The 17,941-nt window shown below is 38.8% G+C and overlaps 1 protein-coding gene across 4 annotated transcripts in view; it reads left to right on the forward strand.

Moving 5' to 3' along the window:
* scube3 (signal peptide, CUB domain, EGF-like 3) overlaps positions 1-17,941 on the forward strand; it is a 105,972-nt gene that overhangs the window by 14,611 nt on the left and 73,420 nt on the right. The window lies entirely within an intron of this gene.

Consider the following 17,941-nt stretch of genomic DNA (forward strand, 5'->3'; position numbering starts at 1 on the left):
TCATTGCCTCTGAGGTTTTGTCCTGAATTTGCACATTTGTATTTGAATTCCAAATGGCTAAAAATTCACTGAAGTCACCTTCAAAATGTATGTACCTAATTTGTGCAGTTACTGCCTTTCAGCTTTTCAGCTCAACGAATGCATCTTTGTTGTTCATTTGTCAAGGGTATCACACACTCTCCCATTAGCTAATAAATACCTTGTCCAGTGATATATTAAAGTATGTAGTATCGTAATATGTCATAATGTGACAATTTTGTCATTGCCATGGTAACTCCAGATCAGAGTACAAAAACATACAACATACAAACTTTGATGCCAACCTTTTTGCACTTTCGTGTATATTCAACTTCTCAACCCAAGGATAAGGTAAGGAAGAGAACTTATCATTACATTTATTTAAAAACGGTCTCAAAATAATGTTGACAATAATGTCATTTATCGGCAATAATTTGTTGGACAATTATCGTCCAGCAAAACTTGCTATCGTGACAGGCCTGCTGTCGTACTCAGAGCCTGGAGAGCCTTTTCCTTCTCGAAAGTCTCCTGTTTGTGAACACTTTGCCATCCCTGTGAAGACAAGTGGATAATAAAACAGTGTTGCGGCATTATTCAGCAGAGATGGGGAACGGGGCTACAACTAAGCAAAAAAGAACGTTCCATCCATCTATTTTCTTTACAGCTTGTCCTCATTAGGGTTTCATGTAAGCTGGAGCCTACTCCAGCACACTTCGGGCAAGACAAGGGGTACACGCTGGGCTGGTCACCAGCCATTTGCAGGACACATATAAGTAAACAACCATTCACACATACGGAATTTTCGTTATCAAAAAAATTAAATAATTCACACTTTGCAAAGTCTTACTTGTCTATGTTATTGCACTTTCCTAAAAACAAACGTTGTTTATCGGGGGTTGTCCATATTGCAGACCGGGGGCCATTTTTGGCCTGCACCTTGTTTTTATTGGCCCAATGGCAAATTCTAAAAATTACATAAATAAATTATTAATAAGATATATTATTAGATATTACACTCATTTGCTTTGTTGTCATAGCATCTTTTGACCTTCATTGGATTGGTTTTAGCATCTTTAATGCACAAAATGTATAAAAAAAGGCCCCCACATCCTTCAGTTTCTCTGTATGCAGCCCTCTGTGGTTAAGGTTTGGACACACCTGTTTTACAACTTGTACATATTATTATTTACATATATTTTATATACAGTCATCCCTCGCCACAAGGCGGTTTGAGTTGAAAGAAATCAATTTAAATACAAATATAAACCATTTAAATGTTTCAGTTAATTGTAAATGTAGCATTCTACATTGGTCACAAGGTGTCAGTAATTGGAGATTTAATTGGAGGTTTAAATTATTGCACAACAGGCACAATAATAATCACATAATAATAATAACACGGGCTACTGTTGCGGCCGTAACCCATGACAAGCTGAAACTTAATTCTGAACCCCTGACGTCACTTCCTGTCCTCCACAATTTTTAGCACATTTACTGCGACGTACAAGAGCGTGAGTTTTATTGATGTCATAAATAGCTTATTTTCTCTGATTACGTCTACTATATTGGATAACACAAATGTAAAGGTGGCTTTATGGGTGTGGCTTCTTGTCTAGAGGGCTCTAATAATGTTAAAAAACATATTTAGAAGATTGTAAACAGGTTTTTTTGCCAGAACTACAAAAATATTTTGTTTTAAAGAAGAAATTCATCACTGGAGCCAATTAACCACGATGAACAAGTGATTACTGTGTATGTTTATTACTTTTATTTTGTAGTTTGTTATTTTTTGGCAAAGTTATATGTTTTACATTTGTACCGAAAATGAACTGAACCATGACCTTAAACGTGGTACGTACAGGACCATGATCATGGTGTAGCCTTCCACCCCCAGCCTCTATTCAGTGAACGGTCCGTCTTGAGCGTTTAGCAGCATGTGCGTCTGGAGCAGCACCAGGAGGTCACAAAACATCAAACAGTGTACCGTCTTTCCAATGGACACCATGCTGCCTTAAGCTTTTGGTTGCAAACTGACCTGCAGGCAATTACCACAGGCGCCGCGCTGCAGGTTGTCCACATTTTCTTTCCTGAAGTAAATCTTTCGGAAAACGACATCAACACTTGCAAACGCCACAGCATTGCCTGAAAGTAGAAAATGGCAATAATCCCTCTTATTGCCATGTTTTCCCAAGGAAAACATGGCAGGGCAGAGGATGAAAGATGAACTCTGAACCAAATGAGGTTGGATCACGATGCAAAGTCCTCCTGAGATTGACCATTCATTGCACAAGTGAAGCCCCAGCCTGGATCAACCTTGGCAAGCTTGCCTGAGGGAGACTGTTTTATGTTAAGAAACCCTCCGAACACCTGATGATCACTGATGATACCTTTCAGTGCGCTAGACTGATGCAATGCACTGCTGGTCACCTTATTAGGTGCAGCTGTACCGTGCTTTGCTACAAAATGTTTTTTTGACACTTTCCAAATATGTAGGTTATTTGACTCATTTTTTTACAGCCCATCAATACTTTACACGGCAAGATGGATGATTATAGATTCTGTTGAACGGATGTTAATGCTGTTTTTTCCTGAGACAATACGAAATCCGGTCGTCTTATGTTTGTTTTACGTCAGTCATGAGTTCAGCGGAGGTGTTCATACTCGGTATGAGCAAAGTGCAAGTGCAGCTTCAGAGACAAGTAATGTTTTTTGGCAGGTTAACATGCCCTCCTAAAAAGGAGCTGGCATGTTCTTCTGTATTTTCTCTTCATGTTTGGTGGACATAAGCAGGGAGGGCCGAGGTGTTTGAAGTTGTGATCACAGTTTTTTTTCAACGCAAAGCATCAGTCAGTGGTCGTGATTCCCAAACATTTAGAGTGTGTGAAGGATGAGTGTAAATATCCCGAATGGAAGCAGTTGATATTTTTATTCACAAGGCTTGCGGACAGCCAACAGTGTGGCCCTTCATTAGATCAAGGAATTGAGACTGTAAGAGGGTTGGGGGGGGGGTTTGCACGATGCTAAATTTTGTGTTGGTGTTGACGTTTGCATTTATTCAAAACCATTTTTTGGGCAGGTTTCGCAGCTCTGTTTGCCCGCACAACTTAAAAATCCACAGCCTTTTCACATGAGCAGTCAAGCATACAGTAGCTCCTGTGCGCCTCCTAACTTTGTGCCTGCTTTCTGTTACACTTCTTCGAGTTTTTGTCGAGTGACATATTGCAGTAGCGATTGTGAAGTGATTAGCACCAGCAAAAGGTTTGAATTTTCGTCGAATAGTGTGGCGTTTGCCTGTTATCCCTTTGCTTACAAGGGTTCCCTCAGGGTACTCCAACTTACTCCTATGGAAAGTGTTTGCCCCCTGCCTGATTTCTTATTTTTTTGCACGTTTGTCACACTTAAATGTTTCAGATCATCGAACAAATTTAAATATGAATCAATGACAAAACAACTGGTCACAAAAGGCAGTTTTTAAATGAAACTTTTTATTATTAACTCATTCTCATTATTTTTCGAAAGACAACCCCTTCAATACCGGCCATTTAAGACGGTTAGGACTGATCTTTCAAGGCACACAAAAAGTTTGTTTCTACCGTTTTCCATTCTTTAGTCATCAGCAGTAGAACATAGGTAAGTTTCAGCAAAATATCAGTTGCCGACTAGAAAATGGAGAAAATTGGCGTTTTGTGAAAAGATGCATCTCTGGGTTTCTACTGCATGTAACGGATCATGACAGGGTGCCATGGCACCAAAGCCGCCACACCGTGGAAATGAGTTGTTTTTTTTTTACTTGAAAACAAGTAGTACAAAGTAATACAATATATGAATGGGCATACAGTATATGCTATATCAGGCGTGCCCATTATGGCGATCGCGTCGGTAGCGTTGGTCGCGTGTCATCTACATCATAAACGTCACTTCGTAGATGTCATATGACATCAGTCAGCTGATATTAAACCCCCTCCTGATTCGCTCCTGTGCTGCGGTGGTGGCATAAAAAATGTGAAGAACAGATGTCGGCAGCTACACACGGATAATGCAACTTTTATCTTTAATTTTCCGATTACAGATCAACTAACTCAGCGATAAGATGCCTATATCTATAACAAAAGTTATCCGTTCAATTCTAGCGGCTAGTTATGTAGAAAAAAAAAGTCAATTGTTTCATGGCTGCACTTGGAAGGAATTATGTGTAATTATCTTTATTGCCATATTGACTTGAATTGTGAATTGCTGAATGATATCAACTATTTTGATGACCTGTAAACTGTAAAACTGTGAATGTGAAATAGTAATCATTAGTATGTAATATAGTACAGTAGAGGCCCCTACAACGTAAATAATCCGTTCCAAGAACCTTTATGTTATAGGGTTTTTATGTTATTCGAAGCGTAAAATACATGTAAATAGCCTAATCCGTTCCAAGATCTTCCCAAACTCACCCCTTTGGCACTTCAAAATATTCAAGGTCCACCAAATATGGTGGGGAAATATAAGAAAACGTTAGCATAAACATAGTAGAGTAACATTCCAATATACAATAATGTAATAAATAAGATTACTGTAAATGAATAAAACTGAAAAACAAAAACAATCTTACCGTTCACGAGATGTCTTGATCAGGAGCGCAAGTGGAGGCAGGGAGGAGGAGGAGGACTAGCCTGAGTCGAAACACGACTCAAAGAGTCTAAGAGTCAGCTGGTCTCACAGACAAACGCACACGCACTACACGATAATGCTGTGTGCAAAATTTTAATTTGTAACTTAACTTAATTGTTTAAGTTAGTTTAAGGGGGACGACGAAGAGGAAGGAGTTTGAAGGGAGAATCCTGTCTCTCACACAAACTCACGTACGTGCTGTATAACTCAGCCAATGAGATGAGAGCATAGGCGGTGCCCCGATAATCAGCCAATGAGACGAGAGCGGAGGCGGTGCCCCGAAAATCGGCCAATGAGAGCGTGATGCGTCAGAAGGCGTCACCAAGTGTTAGTCTGAACTTGCACCGACTTGAGGCATTAATAAAATTTATTGAAAAAAAAAGACTGACTTGAGGCTTTATGTTATATGGAATTTCTTCTGTAATACGAAGCAAAAACTTTACATAAATTCTTTATGTTCAGTGGAATTTATGTAAAAGGAGGTTTATGTTATGCGAGGTACTACTGTAGTTGCAAAGTTTACCGGTTAGATTTTATATATGCTGTATGTTTTATAGTAAGAGGTAGATCATTTTGGTTGTGTGCATCTCTGATATACATGTACAATGTACATAAATACTCGTATTTATAAGTAAAATAAATAAATATATATATATTCTCTATGTTTATAGTAGGAAGTAGATCTTTGGGACAAATAGCCCACAGGCTGAAAAAGTCTGGGCACCCCTGTACTATATACAGGCTATACATGTATAGCCTATTATTTACATATTGACCACAATTCATTTGAAATAAAATATCTATCAAATATCCTACAAAAAATTCCCTACACTTTGTTTTGAATGCACCGGAATCTGCCATGTTGGCACTTGACAGATAAGGAGTGGATGAAAAGGCAGCGAGAAAGACATTTAAAGTTAATTTATACATCTGAAAACGGCCCTAATGTTGACATCATTTGCCTGACAATCCCGCACACACTTTTACCAAAATCATGACATTTGTGGACTATTTAGCTTGAGCTATTTTGCTTGCACCTCCACAGTATTTTCTGTTTCTCCTGTAGCCCTTAAAAAAATAGTCCACCCCTGCTCTAAATTGTATTGAAGTGTGAATGGGAATATTTGTCCAGCTCTTCATGTCAGTGCTATTATTGACTGGCGATCAGGGAAGGGTGTGCTGTGCCTCTCAAGTGAACAGGTACAGAGTTTCCTTACAGAAAATAACGGGATGGTTTACAGCAAACTTTTCACAGTCTCGTACCCCTTCAGACATCTGAATGGAAGTCATGTACCCCCTACTCCTGCACACTTCAAAAATCATAACTCACACAATGAAACATCTTTGATATATTATTCAATCTAAAAGAAATGATGACATTATATTAAAAATCATGTCTTATTTTTCAACTGCACAAATAGGCTACTAATTTCAAATGGAGAAGGTTTTAGAGGGGTATAAGATATCTCCCGGCAGATTTGTCTTCTGTATGGTGAATTTATACAGTATGTATTTGAATGTGTATTGAGTATTGAAGTGGTGACAAGCTGTGGTAACATGTGGTGAACTGTGATCTTCATGCTCTTTTGCTGTGCTTTGGTCTGCAACAACATGGAAATAATCAGTACAATACATCTAATGTTACACGTACACGTAATAATTAGAATTATGAAAACAAAGGCAAATCACGTACAGAAATCAATAAGGACATTAATAAAATAATAAATACACGTATTAATACACGTATAAGTTTGTGCATTCTAGTCTAATGCACACACAACAATGAACAACCTCATGCTGGTCACCTTTCTTCTGCACTGTACTACCTGCTGTGGCTGTTCACATGAGGCGTTCGAGTGCATTATGTAATTCGCAGTGTTCGGCACTAATGTTGTCAAGCTGTTTTTAATTTTTATTCATGTACCCCCCATGGCAATCTGCGTACCCCGAGGGGTATGTGTACCCCACTTTGGGAACTTAGGGTTTACAGTATGCGGCTGTGGAACTGCAATAAAATGCTAGCTATCAGCAAAACAATGCATACAGTACATAGTGAAGTGATTTCATCTTTGGTATTTTGCTTTGTTTTTGTAGTGCTTTGTTTTTGGTTTCATAGTGGTCAGAATAGTGTCCATTTTGTGTAAACCTGAAGGGCAAATCATTTACCTTTTGTAACTATACCAATCCATTTGCAATCCAAGCTTCAGAGTGACTTAATAGTGGATGATAGAGCCCTTCTGCACCCTTTAAGGACATTTATGTGGTTATGAGTGCTGAAATCGAGAAGCAACTTCAGTTATGGACCACATAGCTTGTCTTACCAGCAGTTTTATCACAACTGAAAAAGATTTCTTGATTCAAAGAACAGCAAAGAACTGATGGCTTTTTTGATGGAAATGTTTTGACTCTTCTCCTGACCGTCTCCTATAAGCGACAGTGGATGCTTGTCAAGGTAGCACTATGTACAGTACTTTGTCTGATGTGTCAGGTTATCTCACTATGAGATAAACGTCCTTTTCTTTGGCTTTTGGCAGGGGTCGCCACAGCGAGTCAATCGTATGTTTGATTTGGCTTACTTTTTATGCTGACTGCCCTTCTATTTGTCCCGGCTTGGCGTTGGAGCCCAGGTCAGCAATCAACCCTGTGCCATCTGCACGAACAGCAGCATTGTGCACAATTACACTACCAGGGCTACAAGATAAACGCCATATTAATTACAATTAAGTTTGGTTTTATTAAAAAAATAAAAACATAGCTATAGCTCAGTATAGCTATTCCCAGTCTACTAAAGTAATTATCTTGACGTGAAACTCCATCTTGCTCAACCACAGACCTAAGTATAGCGTAAGTGTGGTGCTAAGGTGGATAATTACGATACTTGCTCCTCTGTAATTACATGAAGCAAGGCAGATACTTGTGATCCTGAGAACACCTTGTTTGGAATTGAACTCAGCACCCTTTCTCTCCTGCTGCAAGAAGCTCATGAAAATGAACGAAAGCACCGTTTTTGAAGGGAATGGTTTTCTTAAATGTGTCCAAATACTGCACCAAATCTGCCTGTGCACAGCTGGTCCTTATTTCATCAAGTCACATCAGTAAAGCTACAACCAAGGGTGCCCCAGCTATTTTAAGCCTATTTCTGCATGTGAAGGGAAAGGTGATGGATATAGGGAGGTGGGCTGGGGTTGGGGTGGGTGTGGGGCTGGGCAGGTTTGGGGCAAAGCAAACAGCAAGGGTCTCAACACTCAAAGTAAACATTACCCCATGTTTGAACTACACACCTACAGCGCGACAGTTCTCCCACACACTCGCGCTCTCCCTTCCGCGTCCTTTTCCTGCTAACACCCCCGCTAGTCCGCCTTGCTAAATACACTGCTTATCCCAGGCCTTCTCATAAATCAGGGAGGAAAAGCACCTTTGACAAGGTCTCACCTCAATGGCCAGCTCATAGCAGGCAGCTTGTGGTGACAACACAGTAATAACATTAAAACAGAGACCTGGGTCCTTCACATGGGACAGTTCTTAAAGGTGTTGTCTGCCTTGGTTAGGCACTGCATGGGGGGGCTCTAACTTTCAAATGTGTATATACCGCTCTCTTTCTACTCCGACGCTGCAAACGCGTGCATTAGTCATGTTTGTTGTCAGCAAATGATAGCGTTGTTACAAAGTTTAGCTACTAATGTTAGCCATCATTGAACATATAGCCTATCATAACCACACAATGACTCCAAATTGGTCGCTTTTCTGCGACTGCTTTAGTGTATGTGCACGCGATGGACGTTGTGTATGAGAAAGCGGTGACTGGGAACCATGAACACCATTCTTTTTCGGGTCGAACAAAGGTTCCACAAAGTTTAACTTGAATTGTGACAAATACAGTGGTGTGAAAAAGTGTTTTCCCCCTTCCTGATTATGTTTTTGCACTTTTTTCACACTTAAATGTTTCAGATCATCAACCTACTTTAAATATTCGTCAATGACAACACAAAATGAACACAAAATGCAGTTTTAAAATTAAACTTTTTATTATTATGGGAGAAAAAAAAATCCAAATCTACATGGCTTTGCGTGAAAAAGTGATTGCCCCCTGTCAAAACATAACTTAAGTGAGATCTATCAGTCTGGAAAAGGTTATAAAGCCATTTCTAAAGCTTTTGGACTCTAGCGAACCACAGTGAGAGCCATTATCCACAAATGGCGAAAACATGGAACGGTGGTGAACCTTCCCAGGAGTGGCCAAACAAAATTACCCCAAGAGCTCAGCGACCACTCATCCAGGAGGTCACAAAAGACCCCACAACAACATCCAAAGAACTGCAGGCTCAGTTGGGGTCAGTGTTCATGACTCCACCATAAGAAAGACATTGGGCGAGAACAGCCTGCGTGGCAGAGTTCCAAGACGAAAACCACTGCTGAATAAAAAGAACATGAAGGCAAAACATCCTCAAGACCTTTGGGAAGTACTCTGTAGTCTGAGGAGACAAAAGTTGAACTTTTTGGAAGGTGTGCGTCTCATTACATCTGCCGCATTTCAGAAAAATAACATACTTAACCAACAGTCAAATATGGTGGTGGTAGTGTGACAGTCTGGGGTTGTTTTGCTTCTGGAAGACTTGCTGTGATAAATGGAACCATTAATTCTGATCTCTACAAAAAATCTTGAAGGAGAATGTCCGGCCATCTGTTTGTGACCTCAAGCTGAAACCAACTTAGGTTCTGCAACAGGACAACGATCTAAAACACACCAGCAAGTCCACCTCTGAATGGCTGAAGAAAAACAAAAGGAAGATTTTGTAGTGGCCTAGTCAAAGTGCTGACCTGAATCCTATTGAGAAGCTGTGGCATGACCTTAAAAAGGCGCTTCATGCTAGAAAACCCTCCAATGTGGCTGAATTAGAACAATTCTGCGAAGATGAGTGGGCCCAAAACTCCTCGCTGTAAGAGACTCATTGCAAGTTATCGCAAACGCTTGATAGCAGTTTGGCCCTGCTAAGGGTGGTCGACCAGTTATTAGGTTTAGGGGGCAATCACTTTTTCACACAGGGCCATGTAGGTTTGGATTTTGAAACTTTCAATCAAAAAATGCATTTTGTGTTCAGTTGCGTTGTTATTGACTAACAATAAATTAAATTTGTTTGATGATCTGAAACATTTTAATTGTGACAAACATGCAAAAAATATGAAATCTGGAAGGGGACAAACACTTTTTCACACCACTGAACAGACATGTATTTGTACAATCTGTTCTTTTGAACCGTTATTGGTAACATCTGCTAGCATCTCAGTAGTGGTGCTCTTATACCTTCTGGTTGAAAAAGGTGTAGTTTGGAGCCAAAGAGGGACAGTACCTTGAACTACAATGGATTAAATGGCCCTGCACAACAAACGTCTGAAAACATTTCTCAAAGTGAACGTTTTGGGCAGTTTCAATGTTTCTGTGTAAACAATGAAAATGGTACTAGAAGGACATGTTTGTATTTGGTGTCAAAACCAAACCAAAACAGCAATGGCGGACCTGACCACAGGGTTGTTGTTGCATTTGGGGTTATAACACTTCTCTAGCAAAGTTCATGTGTGTATTTACTACACTGCTATTGCATCCACTTGACTTACATTACTTGCAAACCCTTGGAGCTCATCAACCAGAATCATTCTGACAAAGTTGTCCACTGTGCATTATCAAATTTAAAACACAAATGCTTTTATTACATCATCAATTGTAACCTTTTGGGGACTGGTTTGCCTCCTTTCTTTCAAGAGTATGCACTTGTATGTATTTTAAAGTTCAGCACATGCTAATGAATTGCTTTTTTGTAAATGTATGTCCAGATTTCATCACTTCAGCAGTGTGTGCAGTTCTTATACAGACCTTGTCCTGACAAAGTGATCAGACAATATCGTTCTTTCATGTTTTTTTTGTAATTTTTTTTTTATCCCATATGAAATTATAACATAAACTGGTTTGATAGTGCTTCTTCTAACTGTCTTTGTCACTTATTGACACGTATTTCCTTCAGGCTAATGTGCTTAAAAAAGGAGAACTATGGAAAATAATACATCCTCTGGTGGAAACCGTTTTAACTGAAAGTGATTGGGTTTTCCCCCAACATCCCTTTCTTCTTTGGAATTTTTTTGTTTTGACTTTGTTTATTCATCCTTGTCCCAGTGCATTGGCTTCATCCTCCGCTGGCCTAACTTGTGCCCAACAACTGTGATTCCTCAACACAAAAGAATGAAAGAAACTCACTGGGAAAACACAATCTTTTAATCTCCGGCATGAGTCAATTACCAGGGCGGCATTACTGAACATGCGGCATTTTTGTCTCAGGCTGCACCAAAGGATGTATTGACTGTGACATGTTTATTTCCTTGCCAAGGCAATTTGGAGCATATGCAACTTTTGTTGTCCAATGAAATTCTTTCATTCATGGGCGCATTCTTGCAAACAATAACTTGTCAGACTATGACCGAACTTCGTGTGCCTGGTATTACTGTGTTTATTTCCATTTGTGCAACTCACACCAAAGGCAACAGGGTAGTTATATGTTTGCTTGGCTTCCCAACCTGCTCATTTGGGTAATTTTCATGTCACTGTAAAAAAATGTTTAGTGTTTTGGCTTGTGGTTGGCATTTCCCTTGGTGACAGATATTAACATGATGCAGCTGTAATACAGATTTTCCAGTTGCCATTGATTAGAGGTTTTTTTTTTCCTGATGACTTGCACATAGTTACATACTTAACCGGTTTAGGTGGTTTCACCAAATATAGTCTGCTTTATTTACATAAAGCCCCAACTATGCCAGCAAGCTGTTACTTTACATGGCCTTTTTGGTGAGAACTGTCCGCAAACTTTTTTCAGTTTTCAGTTCAGTTGAGAGTTGTTTGAAAAATGTGAGCACAAGCCAGAGAGAGCGTGTGCGTGTGTGTGTGTGTGTCCGCAACCTTGGAGAGATAAAGTCAATTGGCGGTTCCACCGGGAACATTAAGAACGAGACGATAAGCGGGATTCTTGGGAGTTACTGTCATGTTGAACAGACGCAGGGATGCTTGATGAAAACGTTTGTGGATGTCCAGCATTTTTATGACTTAGATAAGATTTTATTTCGCCTGATTATTTCTCCAGGTTAACAAGTAATGAAGATATATTTAAAAACTTGAAGAGGTTATTGAATATTACCATTGTATATGCAACAACATGCCAAAGATTGATTCGCTACATGAAACCAGTCACACTGTTTCTAAGGTCATGTCAGACGACATCCTGCTACCAAGACATGGCACCATGAAACATGACAATTTTTGGAATGAATTACTTTCATATTAAAAAGCACTTCCTCTCGTGGCTTCTTTTTTCAGGCAAGCCAGATTATTAGAGCGCAAGGCTACTCCTCAGGACATGTCTTACTGTTTTCACATAATATAAATCAATACTGCAACTGGGGAGCTTCTGCATTGCTAAATGGCCTGATGGAAACTTGGCAGGAGTGGAACCTCTATGGCCCAGACTGTTTACTGAATTCCATTTAGCCCTGAAACTAAAATACTTTTCAGACAATAAAATATCAAGCTGGACAAGGAACACATCCCCAACTTAAATACATTGTTATCTTTCCGACAATGCAGTCAATCATTTAATCTGCTGATTAATCTATGGTGAAATAAATCTTTTGGCCTGCGGTAAGATGTAGTGGTGTGTGTAAGGACGCTGGTCCTACGATCTCACAAAAGTTAAAAACATTTCACATTAAAATTGCAACCACATGCATCATGGAACCGCTTGAGTTTTAGATTACGATTTTGTTGCCCTTACGCATTGTCACTGTGCTCCTCTCCACAGCACATCTTGTGTCCTCCGGGAATAGCTCGATATAGGCAATATGCTAAGCTTGAGGGTTTAGGTTCAGGTCATTTCCCAGTGGGATCAGCTGGCTCCTGCAGAGGGCTTGTGATAAGAGTGGATATTGGAAGCTATGTAAACCTTATTAAGATGCCCTTCCCCTGTGTGCGGAGGGGTAATCCTAAACACCTGGGCTAGTTAGCTAGGATTTGGCGGGATTAGGGGCTCCATGAAGGCAGACCTGACCATGCATCTGCTTGAATCTATTTCCATGCTTATCTTTTCACATTCTCTTCGGAATTATTCAGACTGTAGCAACCAAACACTTAAACAACTTCATTAATGCTCATATTCATGATTCCGGTTGTTCTTTGAAGCCCTGCTCCTGTGATAAAAGATCACACTGTTAATGTACTTTATTTTAGTGGGTGTGTTTTTGTTTGCTCAAGGGATTGTGGCCTTTGGTCCAGAGTAAAAAAAAAAACACGTAAATGCATTTTGCCATGGATGCTAAATGTCCACACAAGTTAATTGCTGGCTTATTGAACTGACTCATTATGCAAACTCATGAATCATCACAGACAGCATTTGACACTTTTTTGTTGTTGTTTTTGGTTGGTACTTATGTTGTGGGAACTGTGGGAGAATATGAAGAAAATAGAACAGTCAGTCATTTTTTTCATAGAGTGGGAGGTCTCTCGCCGAATGCTGTGAATTTCTGTTGCAATGCCAGTGTTGTATTGGATGTAGCTAAACCCCTTAGCATGCAGGATTTTTTTGGGGCCAAATTGCCTAAAAAGGCCATAGCCAAAGTACATGTAAAGATGGCCTTGAGCTATTTGTGGTAGACACATGTTTTTGGGCTCTTTTGAAAGCTAACAAGCTGAATTTGCATTGAGGAAGAAAAGTTTTAATACACTGAAAAAGGACTTTTTAAAGTTTTTTCTTAAATGTGCCTTCGAAATAACTAGCTTTGTGGTATGGACTGGAACACCCAATGAAAACATATCTTTAGTCCTTACCTAATCCCAGTTCAGATTTGTCAGTGATACTACAAAAACTGAGTATCTTACGCCGTTTTTTCTAAAGTTAGGATCAGGCAGTGCACACGCACATAAGGCGTGCTATTTGGAGACACTTGTTCAAAGTCTTCACTAACTCACGGCTTCCTGACACTTTGTCTTGTTTTGTCATGATTTTTTTACTTAAAAAAAAAAAAACTGAAAAAAACAAAATCCGTTCATACCAAAATCCCACCCATCAACCTGTTTTCATAATTTCATTGGCTATTCAATGCGTCAGTCATCATGAGGATTGGATGTACAGTAATCGGTCAGAGTCACGTACGTCAGAAGAGGGCCTGGTATATTTGTACTTTGTACTATACTACATTTGCAGGAATTTGGAATAAAAGCTTGGTGTGGACTAACTATCTTACTGGAGTCAACATAATAGGACAGTTTTTGTCAGAGATTTATTTACCGTCGGAGTACTGTGAAGCTTCAAAAAGGGTGAGTTGCCTTTGGTTTTATGTTTGCGCCTGGTTTAACATTAGTGTTGTTTGTGCTTGCAATTGTACAGTAATTGCATTCTGGAATGCTGTATGTCAGTTGAGTGGAAAAGAAGGAAAAGAAGCTTTCCAGTGATGTATAACATGCAGTGGTATACAAATAGGGGGTGGTATAAAACCCGGGTTTCGTTACAATCGATAGGAACGTTCGGAGGTTAACTTCACATAGCTGAGCACGTTATTCTTTTTCAGACTGCATATTAATTGAGAATGAATCAAAAAGTCCCTCTGCATGTTGCAGACGAGTAGTGCATGTAATGGATCGTGGCGGTGCGCCACTACAAAATAAAAGCAGCCACACCTTAAAAATCAAGGTTATTTTTAAAACTTGAAAACAAATTTAAGTAATATATTGTATGAATGGCTACCTATGCTATATAGATACATACTGTATATAACTTATTATTAACCCATCTATTGACCATAATTACTTTGAAAATGATTTTAAATATCATAAAAATGTTTCATTGCGCTTTATTTTGATAAGCATGCACTCGGTATCTCCTGTCTGCACTTGCGCATGTATGACCAGATACGCGACATGTCTTTTGTTGACTTTTACTTTGTTTCTTATTATCGGGAGAATTAACAATAGCCCGTAAAATGTCTCGTCATTTGCGAAGCCTGTCTATGACAGCATGTGTGGTTGCTCACGTTTCAATCTCATTCCACTTTCTGGGATTTTTGTTTACACATGTTGTCTGGCTGGCGGCATCTAGCTAGCTTGGAGCTACAAGTGGCTATTACGTTCATGGGATACATCAATCACTGATCATCATAACAACTTACTTTTTTAAAGTCTCACTTTACAATCTTGCTCTCTTGTTATCATTACAATAATTATGGTTTGTCTTGAAAACACTAGTTTTGTGTCAAATATGGATTAGCGAGTACACCATTTGTATCTGTGTCTGTTCACCCATCTAAATTATCTGTATTATCTGTCCTCGGAGTGGCCGGGGCATATACCGGAAGTGGGCATGGTTTAAACAGAAATGGGTGGGGCTTAAATCTATATGTCTGAAATTTACATGGATTGATCAGAAGTTGCTATATTTATTGTTTATTATTCAGCTATACGTGTATGTGTACTGTGTATGTGTGTAAGTGATCTGTAAGACTTTATTATTGAATTATTTTTAATGATCTGTGTGAAGTTGGTGATTCATGCAAACATCCAGTGATGGCAAACAGGCAAATAATCTGCAAGCCTTGCTCACTGTACTTTTCTCAAAAGCACCTCGTTCAGTATGTGTACATAACGAAACAAGTTTATCAAGTAACTTTAGATACGAGCTGAGCTGAGGAAAACCTAAAAAAAAACATCCGAAGTGGAGCCAGTGACCAACGCGACGCAAGCCGTTTTCCACTCTGTCTCGTCAAATGCACTACTTACTCCTCTCACAGGCTGTAGGTCGTCTGTCTAGGGTGGGGCGGTCGCTGTGTGTGTCTGGCCAATCACAGGGCGTGAAGAGTGAATACACCAGTAGTTACCCAATGAGGATTTTCCTTCATCACGATTACAGATAATGACGAGATGTACTCATTTCATGCTCGTACTCCCAAAAAGGAGCAGCAAGAAGCAAAGCTTATTTAATCATACCCCTCATCCGTTTCACATCATTTACAGTTCATTTGTTCACCTCATGTTTTCCAAATGAAATTCTTTGCCAATTGTGAATACATTGGAAAGTGATAAGGCAAAATAACAATGTGGTGCAATGACAGTCAATATATATATACTACTGCAAAGAAATCATATAGCAGACTTAATGAGAAATAACAAATAGATGATAACTCATAAAAGTATTAATAGTTGACAGAACAATTTGGAAATGAGTGAGTACCGACAATGTACTTACTAGAAATGAAGAGTTAGTAGTCAATGTAAGGGTGATTAGACTTAGCCCTGTGTGTTAAGTATAAGTAAGTAAACATCAACTGCTAGTACTGTTTCTTAAAATTGCTAATTTTGGTGCATTATTTGAGTTCCTTACTCAATCCGATTCCATATACTGAAATTCTGAAGGTTTTTAGCAATGACCGTGCATGTAAGTGTTTTAAGTTTAATTTTTTCCTAAGGTCATATTTCTCCTCTCTTGTTGAGAATAGTTGCTTTACGTTTTTGGGTAACAGGTTATTGTTAGCTTTATGCATAATATTAGCTGTTTGAAAGTTTACCAAGTCAGCAAATATTAATCATTGTGATTTTAGGAATAAAGGGTTTGTATGTTCTCTAAGCGACATCATAGATTATCCTAACTGACCTTTTTTGTAGCATTGTTAGTGAGTGAAGTGTACTTTTATAGTCATTACCCCATATCTCCACACAATAAATTAGATATGGTGATTCCAGAAAACAATAGAGAGTATGGAGTGAATTTTGGTCTAGAACAAATTTTGCTTTATTTAGTATTGAGATATTTCTTGCCACTTTATGTTAAATATTTTTAATGTGAGATTTCCAGTTCATATTATCATCTATTAGGAGAAATTTATTTTTGTTCACCCTATCGATGTCCACGCCGTCAATTTGTATTCGCGCATGTGTATCCTGATTGCACTAACCAAATAGCATTATTTTAGTTTTATTTAGGTTCAGGGATAGTCTGTTTTTATCAAACCATCTTTTTAGTATAGTTAATTCATCTGTGATTTTTTAAATGAGCTCTTGTGTGATATCGTCAGAACAGAATGCGGTTGTATCGTCTGCAAATAATACTAGCTTTGGGTTTTTCGTGACTTTACAGGTACCGTTTACATATAGATTGAACAGTTTTGGTTCCAATATTGTACAGCTTTAGACAGTGATGCTATCACAGGGTCTCCAAAAGGTAGCTCACCAGTTAATATTGAGTAGTTCACCAAGTAGTATTCACCTCTTAGTATTTTTATGTATTCTATCCGAACATGACATCTGTATTTAATGACAAATGAGCACACTGAGTGGAGATGTGCTTTGTAAATAAAGTACAATTCAAATGTTGGCAGCCACATAAAACACAAATATATCACCTCTCCTTTCTTTTTGTCAAAGTAGCTTTAATTTGTTGGATAGTAGTTGGATACACCTGTTCTATTATAACCCTGGACTCTCAATTCATACTATTTATACAGGCTAGAAGAAAAATAGTTATATATTATTGAACAATTAATTTCCAATGTATTCGTATCGCTCTAAAACATGCATCAAACTAAATTTAGGTTTGTGTGAAATAGTACAAAATGTCGCATAGTCGCATTGGACTTTTGGACTAAATAGGTCAGGTAACAAAAGGAGGCTGGACATTTTAGACTCTCACTTTAAGTGCTCTCAGCAACAGTTTTGCAATGTTTTCGATACATGTTCTGCTGATTGCTGAAAAAAGTTAAATAAGTAACTTAATAAATAACTGATTAAAAAATTGCTATTTGTCATTTTAAAAAATGCAGATGCAGCAGTGGCACGACATGACACCCTCTCATGCAGCCCACCACCACAGCTTCATAAAATCCTAGGGGAAACCCTGGTAGTGCACCCAGTATTACCTATTTAGCTTTTTTGCTGATCAAATTTGTCATTTAATCAATTAGTACAGTCGTCCCTCGCAATATCGCGATTCGATGATGGCTCCCCCGCTATATCGTGTTTTTTCACAAATTAATAAATGATCGCTGTTTCGTGGTAGACTATGGTCTGTTATTAGTCAAAACATATTGAAATACAAGTGATATGTGGTATTCTGGTCACTAGGCGTCAGTAATGACACTAAACGTTGAGACATTACCTTACATTACAGTACCTTAACACTGCATGAAGTCATAAAGTCAGCCATGGCATGTCCGACGTGATGGTTCTCCTCCCATCCCATGTAGA

The sequence above is a fragment of the Dunckerocampus dactyliophorus genome, chromosome 1 (genome assembly GCF_027744805.1).
Source record: "Dunckerocampus dactyliophorus isolate RoL2022-P2 chromosome 1, RoL_Ddac_1.1, whole genome shotgun sequence".
NCBI lineage: Eukaryota > Metazoa > Chordata > Actinopteri > Syngnathiformes > Syngnathidae > Dunckerocampus > Dunckerocampus dactyliophorus.